The sequence below is a fragment of the Palaemon carinicauda genome, chromosome 16, assembly GCF_036898095.1.
Source record: "Palaemon carinicauda isolate YSFRI2023 chromosome 16, ASM3689809v2, whole genome shotgun sequence".
NCBI lineage: Eukaryota > Metazoa > Arthropoda > Malacostraca > Decapoda > Palaemonidae > Palaemon > Palaemon carinicauda.
In genome coordinates, this window is record NC_090740.1 from 42,302,209 (window position 1) to 42,317,122 (window position 14,914).

Genomic DNA, 14,914 nt, shown 5'->3' on the forward strand with positions numbered 1-14,914 from the left:
AAATATCGACCAAGGTCTCTCTCTCTCTCTCTCTCTCTCTCTCTCTCTCTCTCTCTCTCATTAATCTGCTCCATAAACTGCTTAATCCGGAGGGTAAAATACACCTATTTATACACAGAGTACACCTGTGTGAAACCAAACACGTAGGGGTACAAATTACTATATATCTTCTCGAACCCTTCCAGATAACATGGAGAGACAGTTAGTCATACTAGAAGTAAACACTATTATAAAATAAACAAATAAAACATTGCCCAGTTAAAGCCTGATGACAATGATCATATATCTTGCCGAAGAACCATTTCCAAAAAAAAAAAAAAACTTCAAATGCAAAACGGTTCGCATCAACACTTACTTTATCTATTTGCTATATTCCTGATCCACTTCAGTCAGACCATTAAAGTTCTCTTGTTTAAAATAATAATAATCACAGCGAGCCAGCTGCTGCCTTCCGCCGACGAACAGAGCACTAAAATGACGGAGACTTCAATGCCGATCTCTCAGGGTCTTACACTTGTTATATACTCTCCGGTCGCGTTTCCAAACACCATTTTTTCTTCCAGATGTAAGTTAGTTGAGTTTTCCTGTTAAAAAAGTATCAGGGGATAAAAGAGTCGTCATTAGGCTTTACTGTATGATACAAAATCCCCCTTTGACTTAAATTGGAGATGGCATGGCTAAGGTATATAGGTGAAAGATATTAGATTACTGGCAACACTGCAGGCTGGATTTCCAGGTATCGAGGGCTGGATTTTTACGTCAGGAATTCCCTACGTTGACTGGTAATACCTTCATGTAGACAAATAATTCGATGCTGCTTTTATCTGCGTTTATAACTAATTGCAAGTAACTAATTGTCAAAGAAAGTCGATATACAAAATAGTTTGGCATTCCAGTGGTTTTGGTTATTGGAAACGTACAGGTAGACATATCCCCAACAAATGGATTGCAATGCTGCTCAACGTGATGGAGATTCATTATATAATAGTTTTTGTTTCGCTTCGTATTTGCCACCATTCGCAAAAAAGAAAAAAAAAAACTCATTTTTGTGGTTCAATGGATGAACTGGTTTTTAAATATCTTCTTCAATATCTGGAACTTGGTAAATATTTCTAAAAGCATTGAGTCATCCCTCAAATGTTGTTTATGTTTCACAGTGCTGTGCAGTTCCGTCATAATTGATAGTTGTGTTGAGTTGGTCTGACTAAACCTGTCTTGGGCACCGTAAAGGCCTCTCCTCTTCCTGTCCCTTTGCCTCACAAGTTCCAGGGATGGAAAGGTTTCTTCACAGATGCATGCTGTTGCTTAAAAGCTTGTTATTTCCTTCCGATGTCCCTCAGTTAGCAGAAGAAGAAAATCATTACGCTGATTCTATGAGATGCTGTTATGAATTATACAATAACCCGTTCAAGTAGTGTCAGTTTTTTTTCTTGTATTTGTTTATGTTGTTGCTCTGGAACAAGTGAAATTTGAGACCTTTTCTCATGAGTGTTACTAACCCGAGTGGAGTATGGGTTCTTCTCATTAAAATCCTGGTCTCATTTTCTTGAAGAATTTGCCAGATATGGATACTTGGTGACCATCCACTCGACTTCCATAAAAGGCAGCAATTAATAATCAAGAACTAAGTTGGCTACATTCTTTCATCAAAATCACTTCAACTCAGACATTGCTTGCTTGATTACTCTTACAGTAAAGTATAAAAAAGTAAAAAAAAAAAAAAAAAAAAAAAAAAAATAGAAATGCTGAGTTGAAAAGTCATGGCACAGATAAATTCCGAACAGGAAAAGGAGTCAGTGTTTACTAGTTGTTTATCCAAAATAGGTGTATTTGAATGACTCACTGTAATGAATTACAAACGTAACTAAGTTAGGAATAAATTGTTCCCGATTCCGAAAGGGATGAATAACTGTTTGGGAATTTGATCTAAAGGAAACAATTGTACGTTTAATTCTTAATTGATGAAATCAAATGAAAGAACTCTTGATTAGTCTACTGGCATATGGACAGAAATGTAATGAGAGAGAGAGAGAGAGAGAGAGAGAGAGAGATGATCCAAAATACATTTTGCTTGCAAAATCTCTGCGTTGCAAATAAATTGCAATATAAGGCAATTTTTTTACGTATTTTGGTCCTTAGCAATGCATTACGCACAATTTGGGCAAATTTCTATATATATATATATATATATATATAGAGAGAGAGAGAGAGAGAGAGAGAGAGAGAGAGATTCTTGCTACTGTTTTTCTTACAGTAAAGTACAGTATAAGAAAGTAAAAGAAATAGAAATGCTGATTTGAAAAGTCATGGCACAGATATATTCGGGGCAGGAAAAGGAGCCATTGTTTACTAGTTTTTCCAAAATAAGTGTATTTGAATGACTCACTGTAATGAATTACAAACGTAACTAGGTTAGGAATAAATTGTTCCCGATTCCGAAAGGGATGAATAACTGTTTGGGAATTTGATCTAAAGGAAACAATTGTACGTTTAATTCTTAATTGATGAAATCAAGTGAAAGAACTCTTGATTAGTCTACTGGCATATGGACAGAAATGTAATGAGAGAGAGAGAGAGAGAGAGAGAGAGAGAGAGAGAGAGAGATGATCCAAAATACGTTTTTGCTTTCAAAATCACTGCATTGCAAGCATATTGCAATAATAGCAATTTTGTAAGTGTTTTGGTCTATTAAACACAATTTGGCCGAATTGAGAGAGAGAGAGAGAGAGAGAGAGAGAGAGAGAGAGAGAGAGAAATGATCCAAAATACAATTTTGCTTGCAAAATTGCTTTATTGCAAGCAAATTGCAATACATGGCAATTTTGTATGTACTTTGATCCTTAGCAATGCATTACGCACAATTTGGTCGATTTAAAGAGAGAGAGAGAGAGAGAGAGAGAGAGAGAGAGAGAGAGAGTCTTACTACTGTTTTTCTTCGTGTTAGCAACCTTTAATTTGCTTGGAGTTAAGTGGCTCCTGTCTATTGCTTCCTTGGGTATCAAAACCCCCTTTCAACAACAACAACCCCCCCCCCCATGCTTCATTCATACCCACTTCAAGCCCGGGCTAGGTAAGGGCATTTGGTGACTCGTCCCGTCAGTGTTCAGGAAGGAAAAAGGGCTTGTGTTGGTGATACAAGATCCGTCTTTTATTCTTCACTTTTGAGACTGAATATCGAGTACTTAATCTTGAAATGCAAGTTCATTTTTTTATGAATAAGTTATTCGTAAGGTTTTGTAAAAGAAAATTATATATACACCGTTATGTTTATCTGGCATATATTTTGAAGAATTTAAGTAATTGTTAACAAAGCTACTCTAGGTCTAAATAAACATGGAATATTTATCTTGCTTTATAATAATGAAGATCCTTTCAACTTGATTCACTAATAATACTTTCATGACCAAACAACCCATGAACAAATTAAACTCAAGTTCCTAAAAGATGAAAAGCCTCCAGACTATGCTATTCAGTTTGATACAAGACCAATCCCAAATGTAAATAAATGGTTCTTTCTACATCTTTGTAGTAGAATACTTCTAAAGCTCTGCAAATGTTGATCAATATTGTTTTTGAAAACTAGCTTTACACTCATGATATTGTCTTTCTCAGATTATTATTATTATTATTATTATTATGTTGATGATGATGATGGTTAATATTATCTTAATTAATATTTTTACTAGTATTATTATTATTATTATTATTATTATTATTATTATCATCATCATCATCATCATCATCATCATTTTTATTATTATTATTATTATTATTATTATTATTATTATTATTATTATTATTATTATTGATATTATTATTATTATTATTATTATTATTATTATTATTACTTACTAAGCTACAATTATAATTGGAAAAGTAGGCTGCTATAAGTCCAAGGGCTCCGACAAGGAAAAAATAGCTTAGTGAGGAAAGGAAATAAGGAAATAAATAAACCAGAAGAGAAGCAACCAACAATTAAAATAAAATATTTCAGGAACAGTAACAACATTAGAAAACATCTTTCATATATAAATCACAAAAACTTTAAATAACAAGAGGAAGAGAAACAAGATAGAACAGTGTGCTCGAGTGTACCCTCAAGCAAGAGAACTCATATTCATTAAGAATTGCACTGGATTCAGTCCTTTTTACGATTACTTTTAATTGGTGTAAGCAAACAAATTTAAGATTTAATAAATAGAACACTCAAGATTGGTATTCTGAATATTAGATGAAATCTCTTTCGATGTTAAGCAGCAAAGTACACAAGGCCACCTTCTCGGGAAGCCCTGATTGACTGTCTTCATTCAGTTCCTCTCTATGAACCTTGATAAACCATCAAAAGAATCATCCAACTCTGTCACTTCTTGAGCTTTCGAATCACAGTTTGTTTGATGTACATTTTTTTTTTTTTTTGTGAAATTAATTTTCTTGAACGATTAATTTAGGAATTATATTAATATATAAGTTAACTGTAAAAAACTGAATCAATAATGATTTCATCCAACTCTGTCAGATCTCAAGCTTTAGAATTAGATTTTGTTTGCTGTGAAAGAAGTTTTTTGTGAAATTAATCTTCTACAACGATTAAATTAGGAATCAAATTAATGTATGAGTTAACTGTAAAAACTGAATCAATAATGATTTCATTCAACTCTGTCAGTTCTCGAGTTTGTTTGATGCACAAGATTTTTTTTTTTTTTTTTTTGTGAAATTAATTTTCTTGTACGATTGATTTAGGAATTAAATTAATGTATAAGTTAACTGTAAAAACTGAATCAATAATGATTTCATTCAAACCTGTCAGTTCTCGAGCTTTAGAATCAGAGTTTGTTTGATGTACAAGATTTTTTATGTGGAATTAATTTTCTTCAACGATTAATTTATGAATTTGATTAATGTATCATTTAACTGTATAAATTGTATAGAAATCATCGTTAGATTATTATCATTCAACAGCTTATCACTGTTTCCTTTTAGGTAATTTCTCTCCACCAAAAATTATATTCCGAAGTTCAACTATTCCTCACTCAGTCACGATTATTTTCGGAAATTTCACTAAAAACTTACTAATTACGAAACAGTTTTTTTCTTTTTTTTTTCTTTTTTGCTTTTTAGAAAAATTACTCTATAATTAAACCCTTCCCCCCAATAAGCTATTTCCTAGAGGGCTATTTCAACACGGAAAGATCATTGAAAAAAATTTACCTAAGTTTAGGTAGGTTTAAAAAAAAACTTGTCTTTTGTGAAAACCGTAAAGAAATGACAGATCAAAGTAGGAAAATTCTCTGACTTTAACTGTATGAATCATAACTTTTTAATTTCTTAAATTATTTCATTTGGTCTTGAATTATCTTATTTGATTCCTGTTAAAAAAATTTCACTCAATTTCAGCAACCCCTTTCATTATCTCTCTCTCTCTCTCTCTCTCTCTCTCTCTCTCTCTCTCTCTCTCTCTCTCTCTCTCTCTCTCTCTGTATTTTTTAACAGAATTGTGCTTTTTGTTTAAAAAAAAAACATTAAATACTTATAGTAATGTTATTTCCAAAACTTTTAAATACAAAGAGTACAAAGTTATCCATAAGTACAATACTACTGTATATTTCAATCGTTTAATGAGAGAGAGAGAGAGAGAGAGAGAGAGAGAGAGAGAGAGAGAGAGAGAGAGAGAGAGAGAGAGAGAGGATCATCAATTTTAAAATGATTTACTTAAAACCTATCTGTGAATAAATTTATATATAAATTTATTTTCATTGTGATATACATATATTCATATTTTCTATGCTCTTTCTAAGAGGGATACCTTAACATGGTGAAAGAGTTTGCGTATTACCATGACCAGCAAAACTGTACTAGTCACGGCCACCATACTAGCTTGATTTGCTGTGCGCGATCAGAATCAAATCTCCCACCATCACCAATCCGTACTGGACAACGTGGTGATGAAAACTGGCCAAACACCATACATGAATAAGGACATATCTGAGGCCTTTGCCCTGCAGTGGACAGAAACGGCTGCATCTATTGTTGTTGTTGTTGATGCATATTTTAGAGGACGTGATTTTCAACAAAGGTCATTACAGTGCCATGAGAACCTCGTTTTTATAATTGCTTGAGAACTGAAGTGTGAGAAACATTCAGTCTGGGGTCACTCCTAGATCAGCAGCTCCAAATTACTCATGGAGTCCCAATCTATAATTAGCTTTATTGATAATCTTTCAAAATAACAAACACTTCCTGTGTCTGTAAAGTTCTCTAGGCTCGTTCAGAAAAGTATTATAGCTTTGATATTCCTTGGAAAAAGTAATTTTGCCTCTTTTACTGCCTACTTGCAACGAATACTTTTATGTTGAACAGGCTGACACAAATCTCTCTTCATAGCTTATATATGAGAGATATATTTTATTGTTGCCACAGTTCTTAAAACATTTCATTTTAATTGTTCATTACTTCTCCTGTATTTTATAATTTTCCTTATATCCTTTCCTCACTGGGCTAATTTTCCCCGTTGGAGCCCTTGGGCTTATATCATCCTGCTTTACAACTAGGGATGTAGCTTATGTAATAATAATAATAATAATAATAATAATAATAATAATAATAATAATAATAATAATAATAATAATAATGCATTTTCACTTATTCAGTGAATTGGAGAGTTTACTACTGTTCTAATTTCGTCAACACGAGGATTACGTCATCAATAAGTAAATGGTAAGGTTTAATAAATACCACGCTGATAGCCAAAAATACAAGAAAACAAAATGTAAAAAGATAAACTATTATTGCACTATGCTAACTTTAAGACCATAATTAGAAAAAAAAGTGTACCTTTATATGAATAAAATTGTGTTTAAACCACACTTCATATTACGCTTACTATTACTTAACTTAAAAGCTAAACAATTATTATACTTTGTTAACTTTAAGACCATGACGAGAAAAAAAGTTTACCTTTATATGAATACAATTGTAGTTAAACCAAACTTTATATTACTCTATTACTTAACTTTCCAAACTATTTCCTATCTTGGTTAGCTATTTAACTATCCCACACATCTTTCACCCATCTTTCCTATCAGCTAAAAAAAAGTAAAGTTATTAACCTGAGAAATAAAAAAATTTTCCTTTACCCCTTTCATTATTACTAAAATTGGTGTTATTGTTATTAATAATATTTTCATTTCAAGTAATATCATCAAAACTGAAAAAAAAAGAAAATATAAATATAAATAAAGACAACAATTTCGACGTTGATGACTTCAAAGGAGTTTTACCCGTTGAGAGCGAATGACTCATTTAGCTGGAGCCATGTTTATTAAAAGCTGTTTTCTACCCTCTGGCGTCACCAAAATGATGACGTCAAAGGAAAAACTGCCCCTTCGGGCAATGTCTGTGTATCGGCAATTCTTATAAAGTTTGACAACATAAACTATACATTTTGCCAAGATAGTTTAGATATATTTTTCAGTAAATGAATTCATTATATTTTTGCTCGTTCTGGCAATCTCTGTGTTAACAGTTTCTCAAAAGTCTGTCAGCATAATCATTTTTTATCTTAATAATAATAATAATAATAATAATAATAATAATAATAATAATAATAATTTTAGCAGTTTAGCCATTTTTCTACAGTAACGAGCGTAAAGATATTCCAGATTTTCCCAGTTACTTCTCCTACGTCAAGATGGGGGAAATCCCCTCATAGATCTGCAAAGCGCGAACTACGCTCAGAAAAAAAGAAAAAAAAGAAAAAAAAGAAAAAAAACTCAACCATCCACATGGCAGAAGGGGGTTCAAGGTCTAAGTCCCACAGCTGCTCATCATAGAGTTAAAATTCGCTTTGTGGATAATAAATCTTATTAAGTAGTCTCTCTCTCTCTCTCTCTCTCTCTCTCTCTCTCTCTCTCTCTCTCTCTCTCTCTCTCTCTCTCTACCCTTTTTAGCTATAAATACGTGATGATAAATGTAAAATATAAGCTTCTCAAATTATATGTCTAATGCCAACAGAAGACAAAACTGATCTAACATAGAGAGGAACTAGCGGGGCACTCAGTAGAGAGCATGCCTTCGCCACCCCAAGCAGTCTTATTTTGCTCTGAACTCCACTACGTAATTATATTTCAATGTATTTTCATCAAAATCTAATGGATTTGTCCTTGGGTCATACTCCACATGACCACTAAGTTTCGTTGAAACTGGTGCAGTAAAATTTGTGTAATGTTGTTCACTAACAAAAAATAAACATTGGAATCATTTTCAAAGTATTGTTGCGTACTTTTACTTTGATGTACTTTATCCAAAATGTTGTTGATTCACCCTTGGGTCATACACAGCATGAGTATCAAGTTTGGTCAAAATCATTCAGTAGTTTTTGTGTAAAGTTACTCACAAACAAACAAACAGACAGGGAGGAATACAGGCAACAAATAGAGTCGGCAAAACCTAATGTTTTCTACCGATTTCTTTTTCTTTGTTCGAGGGGTACTTTATGTATCATTCGTGGCCTTTACATCACGTCTTCATCTTACGCACGAGTTACACTTGATCCCTTTATACACTTTTTGCAATAGCTTATATCACCACTGCTTATGGGTCCTCTATTAATTGGGACCAATTTCGTCAAATACGGACAGTTGAAGTGAAATGAGATAAAGGGTAAAGGAAATGATGTTACAGGCATCTGGATAAATGGAAGCGTAGAAAGAATTCCTTAGCCTTAAGCCTTTCTTTGTGGGTGCCATAAACCCTTCTGTTCGTCCCAGAATAAAATCGCAAAGGGAATTGTAATGTCAATATTCTACACAATGAAGAAAATAAGAATTTTATTTGAAATAAAACTACCCGAAAGTAATTATTGGGTGCCATAAACCATTAAGTTCGTCCCAGAATAAAAATCGAAAATGGAAATATCTATCTATATACCAAGGCACTTCTCCCAATTTGCAGGGGGGTAGCCGACATCAAACAGATGAAAAAAAGGTACCTTTCCTCTCTACGCTCCTCCCAGCCTGACGAGGGACTTAACAGAGTTTGGCTGGTACTGCTAAGGGAATTATAATGTCAATATTTTACACAATGAAGAAGATAAATAATTTATTTAAAATAAAACTACCCGAAAGTAAATATCTGAAATTTAAAATCTGCTTTCAATTGATGTTAAAAAGACTTGAAACTGTTATCCAAACTCTGAGCAGTTTGTTTTTCTTTTCTTGCAAATACTTTTCTTCATTTGCAATGTTTTCCTTTCCAGTTCTCTTCAGAATTAATTCAGATATCCTTATGGACGTTGTAATCATCTATATCTTAAATCAAAGCTGACAAAGAGCTTTCCAATAATATATAATTTCCTGTTAATGAAACTGCGGAATTTTTTAGCTTTTCTCTCAAAATTATCACGTACCTTCTTCATGGAAACACTTCTCCTGTTACCAAACACAGACTATTCTTCCGTCGTGAATCAATAATTCATTGCAAAATTCTCTATAATCATCAGCAGTATTGATTTGGTTCTCGAGATGACCTATAGTCAACAAATCTATCTATCTATATACCAAGGCATTTCCCCCAATTTGGGGGGTATCTGACATCAAACAAAAGAAAAAAAAAGAATGTTCGGTCAAAAATAGAATATTATATGCTGCCCATATATTACAGTAGATATAATCTTGTTCTTGATGTGGTATATGAAACAGTATAGTATCCTTACTTCCTAGGATACATTAATCATGTATTCGGAAATCTCTCTCAATATTTCATGCTATTCCTTACTAGTTTAAATTTCAAGTCAGAATGAATGGGCTATTACAAATGTACATAAGAAACAAGAGTACTTTCCAAAGTACAAAATTTATGTTTCATACACTAAAGTACAGTCGGACACATGAATTCCTGGTACACCCTGTCAACTCTCCCTACACTATCTTTATGGTTACTCGCCGCGAATTAAGGGTATGACTGGGTGCACTTCCTTCAAGCAGGGTGTACCAGGGATTCCTGCGTCTAACTGTACTAATGCCGCCGAATATAACAATAAAATTCAAATTCTAGCACTGATGTTAACTGTTGGAATATACTATAGTCACTATGTAAAAAAATGAGGATACACTCAAGCACACTATTCTATCTTATTTCTCTTCCCCCTGTTTTTCTTTTAAGTTTTTATAGTTTATATATGAAATATCTATTTTAATGTTGCTAAACTGTTATCAAAATATTTCATTTCATTGTTCATCACTTCTCTTGCAGTTTATTTATTCCCTTGTTTCCTTTTCCTCAATGGGTTACTTTTTCCTGTTGGAGCCCTTGGACTTATACCATCTTGCTTTTCCAACTAGGATTGTATCTTAGGAAATAATAATAATAATAATAATAATAATAATAATAATAATAATAATAATAATATGACATATTTTGCAATGAGGGAATATAGCAGATCTTATTAAACTCCAAACAGACCATTGGTAGTATCCACATAATATTCAAATGAAGCAAAGTACCAGAATTCTTTACGCCACCATAACTATAAAAGGTTATGGCAAGATTAGTTCCTAACAAAATACTTTGGTGAGAACATATGATTATGAGAGATGCTTCTATACCAAATTGTTCAATAGCTCCATAGGCAGAAAATGACGAATTCTATCAAAAAGAATCTGAATGACGATCAGATAAGCAAAGGTGGGGTCAGAACCTTGGCAGACGCTGCCTGAATATATGTAAACGAAACAGGAACAGTGCTTGCAAGAAGGATATTTTTTATTGAACCACTTGACCTTACAAATCAGGTGTTGATTTCAATGACTTTTCACTTGACAAAATCATGTAAAAATAATCTGATCTAATCTTTCATATATGTTTTTCTACTACTTTTACTTATCTCTACATTTTTTTTATTAGTCGTTTCTACATAAACCCTATAAATTACTTAAACCATTCATCTTAAGAGATCCAATATTTTCTCTTTCTAGTCTGTTAAAAACCTATAATTCATTTTTATAAAGAAGATTTGGTTTAACAATCCCTCTTTTTTTGCATTAGAAATCTACAATTTACTTCCATAAGGAAGCTTTGGTTTAACTATCCCTCTTTCTTGTCCATTAAAATCCCACACTTCACGTTCATAAAGATGAGTTAGTTCAACAATCCCTCTTTCTTGTCCATTAAAAACCCACTCTTCACAGCTATAAGAAGAGTTGGTTCAACAATCCCTCATTCTTGTCCATTAAAAACCCACACTTCACTGCTATAAGAAGAGTTGGTTCAACAATCCCTCATTCTTGTCCATTAAAAACCCACACTTCACAGCTATAAGAAGAGTTGGTTCAACAATCCCTCATTCTTGTCCATTAAAAACCCACACTTCACTGCTATAAGAAGAGTTGGTTCAACAATCCCTCATTCTTGTCCATTAAAAACCCACACTTCACTGCTATAAGAAGAGTTGGTTCAACAATCCCTCTTTCTTGTCCATTAAAAACCCACTCTTCACAGCTATAAGAAGAGTTGGTTCAACAATCCCTCATTCTTGTCCATTAAAAACCCACACTTCACTGCTATAAGAAGAGTTGGTTCAACAATCCCTCATTCTTGTCCATTAAAAACCCACTCTTCACAGCTATAAGAAGAGTTGGTTCAACAATCCCTCATTCTTGTCCATTAAAAACCCACACTTCACTGCTATAAGAAGAGTTGGTTCAACAATCCCTCATTCTTGTCCATTAAAAACCCACACTTCACTGCTATAAGAAGAGTTGGTTCAACAATCCCTCTTTCTTGTCCATTAAAAACCCACTCTTCACAGCTATAAGAAGAGTTGGTTCAACAATCCCTCATTCTTGTCCATTAAAAACCCACACTTCACTGCTATAAGAAGAGTTGGTTCAACAATCCCTCATTCTTGTCCATTAAAAACCCACACTTCACTGCTATAAGAAGAGTTGGTTCAACAATCCCTCTTTCTTGTCCATTAAAAACCCACTCTTCACAGCTATAAGAAGAGTTGGTTCAACAATACCTCATTCTTGTCCATTAAAAACCCACACTTCACTGCTATAAGAAGAGTTGGTTCAACAATCCCTCATTCTTGTCCATTAAAAACCCACACTTCACTGCTATAAGAAGAGTTGGTTCAACAATCCCTCTTTCTTGTCCATTAAAAACCCACTCTTCACTGCTATAAGAAGAGTTGGTTCAACAATCCCTCATTCTTGTCCATTAAAAACCCACACTTCACTGCTATAAGAAGAGTTGGTTCAACAATCTCTCATTCTTGTCCATTAAAAACCCACTCTTCACTGCTATAAGAAGAGTTGGTTCAACAATCCCTCATTCTTGTCCATTAAAAACCCACACTTCACTGCTATAAGAAGAGTTGGTTCAACAATCCCTCATTCTTGTCCATTAAAAACCCACTCTTCACTGCTATAAGAAGAGTTGGTTCAACAATCCCTCATTCTTGTCCATTAAAAACCCACACTTCACTGCTATAAGAAGAGTTGGTTCAACAATCCCTCATTCTTGTCCATTAAAAACCCACTCTTCACTGCTATAAGAAGAGTTGGTTCAACAATCCCTCATTCTTGTCCATTAAAAACCCACACTTCACTGCTATAAGAAGAGTTGGTTCAACAATCCCTCATTCTTGTCCATTAAAAACCCACACTTCACTGCTATAAGAAGAGTTGGTTCAACAATCCCTCATTCTTGTCCATTAAAAACCCACACTTCACTGCTATAAGAAGAGTTGGTTCAACAATCCCTCATTCTTGTCCATTAAAAACCCACACTTCACTGCTATAAGAAGAGTTGGTTCAACAATCCCTCATTCTTGTCCATTAAAAACCCACACTTCACTGCTATAACAAGAGTTGGTTCAACAATCCCTCTTTCTTGTCCATTAAAAACCCACTCTTCATAGCTATAAGAAGAGTTGGTTCAACAATCCCTCATTCTTGTCCATTATAAACCCACACTTCACTGCTATAAGAAGAGTTGGTTCAACAATCCCTCATTCTTGTCCATTAAAAACCCACACTTCACTGCTATAAGAAGAGTTGGTTCAACAATCCCTCATTCTTGTCCATTAAAAACCCACACTTCACTGCTATAAGAAGAGTTGGTTCAACAATCCCTCATTCTTGTCCATTAAAAACCCACACTTCACTGCTATAAGAAGAGTTGGTTCAACAATCCCTCTTTCTTGTCCATTAAAAACCCACTCTTCACTGCTATAAGAAGAGTTGGTTCAACAATCCCTCATTCTTGTCCATTAAAAACCCACACTTCACTGCTATAAGAAGAGTTGGTTCAACAATCCCTCTTTCTTGTCCATTAAAAACCCACTCTTCACAGCTATAAGAAGAGTTGGTTCAACAATCCCTCATTCTTGTCCATTAAAAACCCACACTTCACTGCTATAAGAAGAGTTGGTTCAACAATCCCTCATTCTTGTCCATTAAAAACCCACACTTCACTGCTATAAGAAGAGTTGGTTCAACAATCCCTCTTTCTTGTCCATTAAAAACCCACTCTTCACAGCTATAAGAAGAGTTGGTTCAACAATCCCTCATTCTTGTCCATTAAAAACCCACACTTCACTGCTATAAGAAGAGTTGGTTCAACAATCCCTCATTCTTGTCCATTAAAAACCCACACTTCACTGCTATAAGAAGAGTTAGTTCAACAATCCCTCTTTCTTGTCCATTAAAAACCCACTCTTCACAGCTATAAGAAGAGTTGGTTCAACAATCCCTCTTTCTTGTCCATTAAAAACCCACACTTCACTGCTATAAGAAGAGTTGGTTCAACAATCCCTCTTTCTTGTCCATTAAAAACCCACAGTTCACTGCTATAAGAATAGTTCAACATTCCCTCTTTCTTATCCATTAAAAACCCACTCTTCACAGCTATAAGAAGAGTTGGTTTAACAATCCCTCTTGCTTGTCCATTAAAAAACCACACTTCACTTCCATAAAGAAGAGTTGGTTCAACAATCCCTCTTTCTTGTCTATTAAAAAACCACAATTCACTTCCATAAAGAAGAGTTGGTTCAACAATCCCTCTTTCTTGTCCATTAAAAAACCACAATTCACTTTCATAAAGAAGAGTTGGTTCAACAATCCCTCTTTCTTGTCCATTTAAAGCCTAAAATTCACTTCCATAAAGAAGAGATGGTTCAACAATCCATCTTTCTTGTCCATTAAAAAACCACAATTCACTTCCATAAAGAAGAGTTGGTTCAACAATCCCTCTTTCTTGTCCATTAAAAAACCACACTTCACTTCCATAAAGAAGAGTTGGTTCAACAATCCCTCTTTCTTGTCTATTAAAAAACCACAATTCACTTCCATAAAGAAGAGTTGGTTCAACAATCCCTCTTTCTTGTCCATTAAAAAACCACAATTCACTTTCATAAAGAAGAGTTGGTTCAACAATCCCTCTTTCTTAACCATGAAACGCCTAAAATTCACTTCCATAAAGAAGAGTTGGTTCAACAATCCCTTTTTCTTGCCCATTAAAAACCAACACTTCACTTTCATGAAGAGGAGTTGGTTCAACAATCCCTCTTTCTTGTCCATTTAAAGCCTAAAATTCACTTCCATAAAGAAGAGATGGTTCAACAATCCATCTTTCTTGTCCATTTAAAGCCTAAAATTCACTCTCATAAAGAAGAGTTGGTTCAACAATCCCATCATACATTTCCAAAAGTCTTTCTCAAACTTTTTCCAGGCACTGCAACCTTTTCTACCTTACTTACTATGCGTTTCTTACCAACATTCTCCTCTTAATTTCATTGGTCATATTCACTCTAAAATACTTGTACAAATCAACCACATCTATTCTGCCATCCATGCTATACATAATTACACCATCGCGCCATCCTGGTTTCCATTTCCCCTCATAACCTTACTTT

At 34.0% G+C, this 14,914-nt stretch overlaps 1 protein-coding gene across 9 annotated transcripts in view; it reads right to left on the reverse strand.

Moving 5' to 3' along the window:
- Positions 1-14,914, reverse strand: part of LOC137655732 (proclotting enzyme-like) — a 93,942-nt gene that overhangs the window by 33,471 nt on the left and 45,557 nt on the right. For 8 of the 9 annotated variants that reach the window (XM_068389771.1, XM_068389770.1, XM_068389768.1 and 5 more), the window contains exon 1: positions 356-510. The exons of the other annotated variant lie outside the window; for it this stretch is intronic. The gene's annotated coding sequence lies outside the window, so the exon portion shown is untranslated. Of the gene's footprint in view, positions 1-355; positions 511-14,914 lie in introns of those variants that run through there. 9 annotated transcript variants of the gene reach the window in all.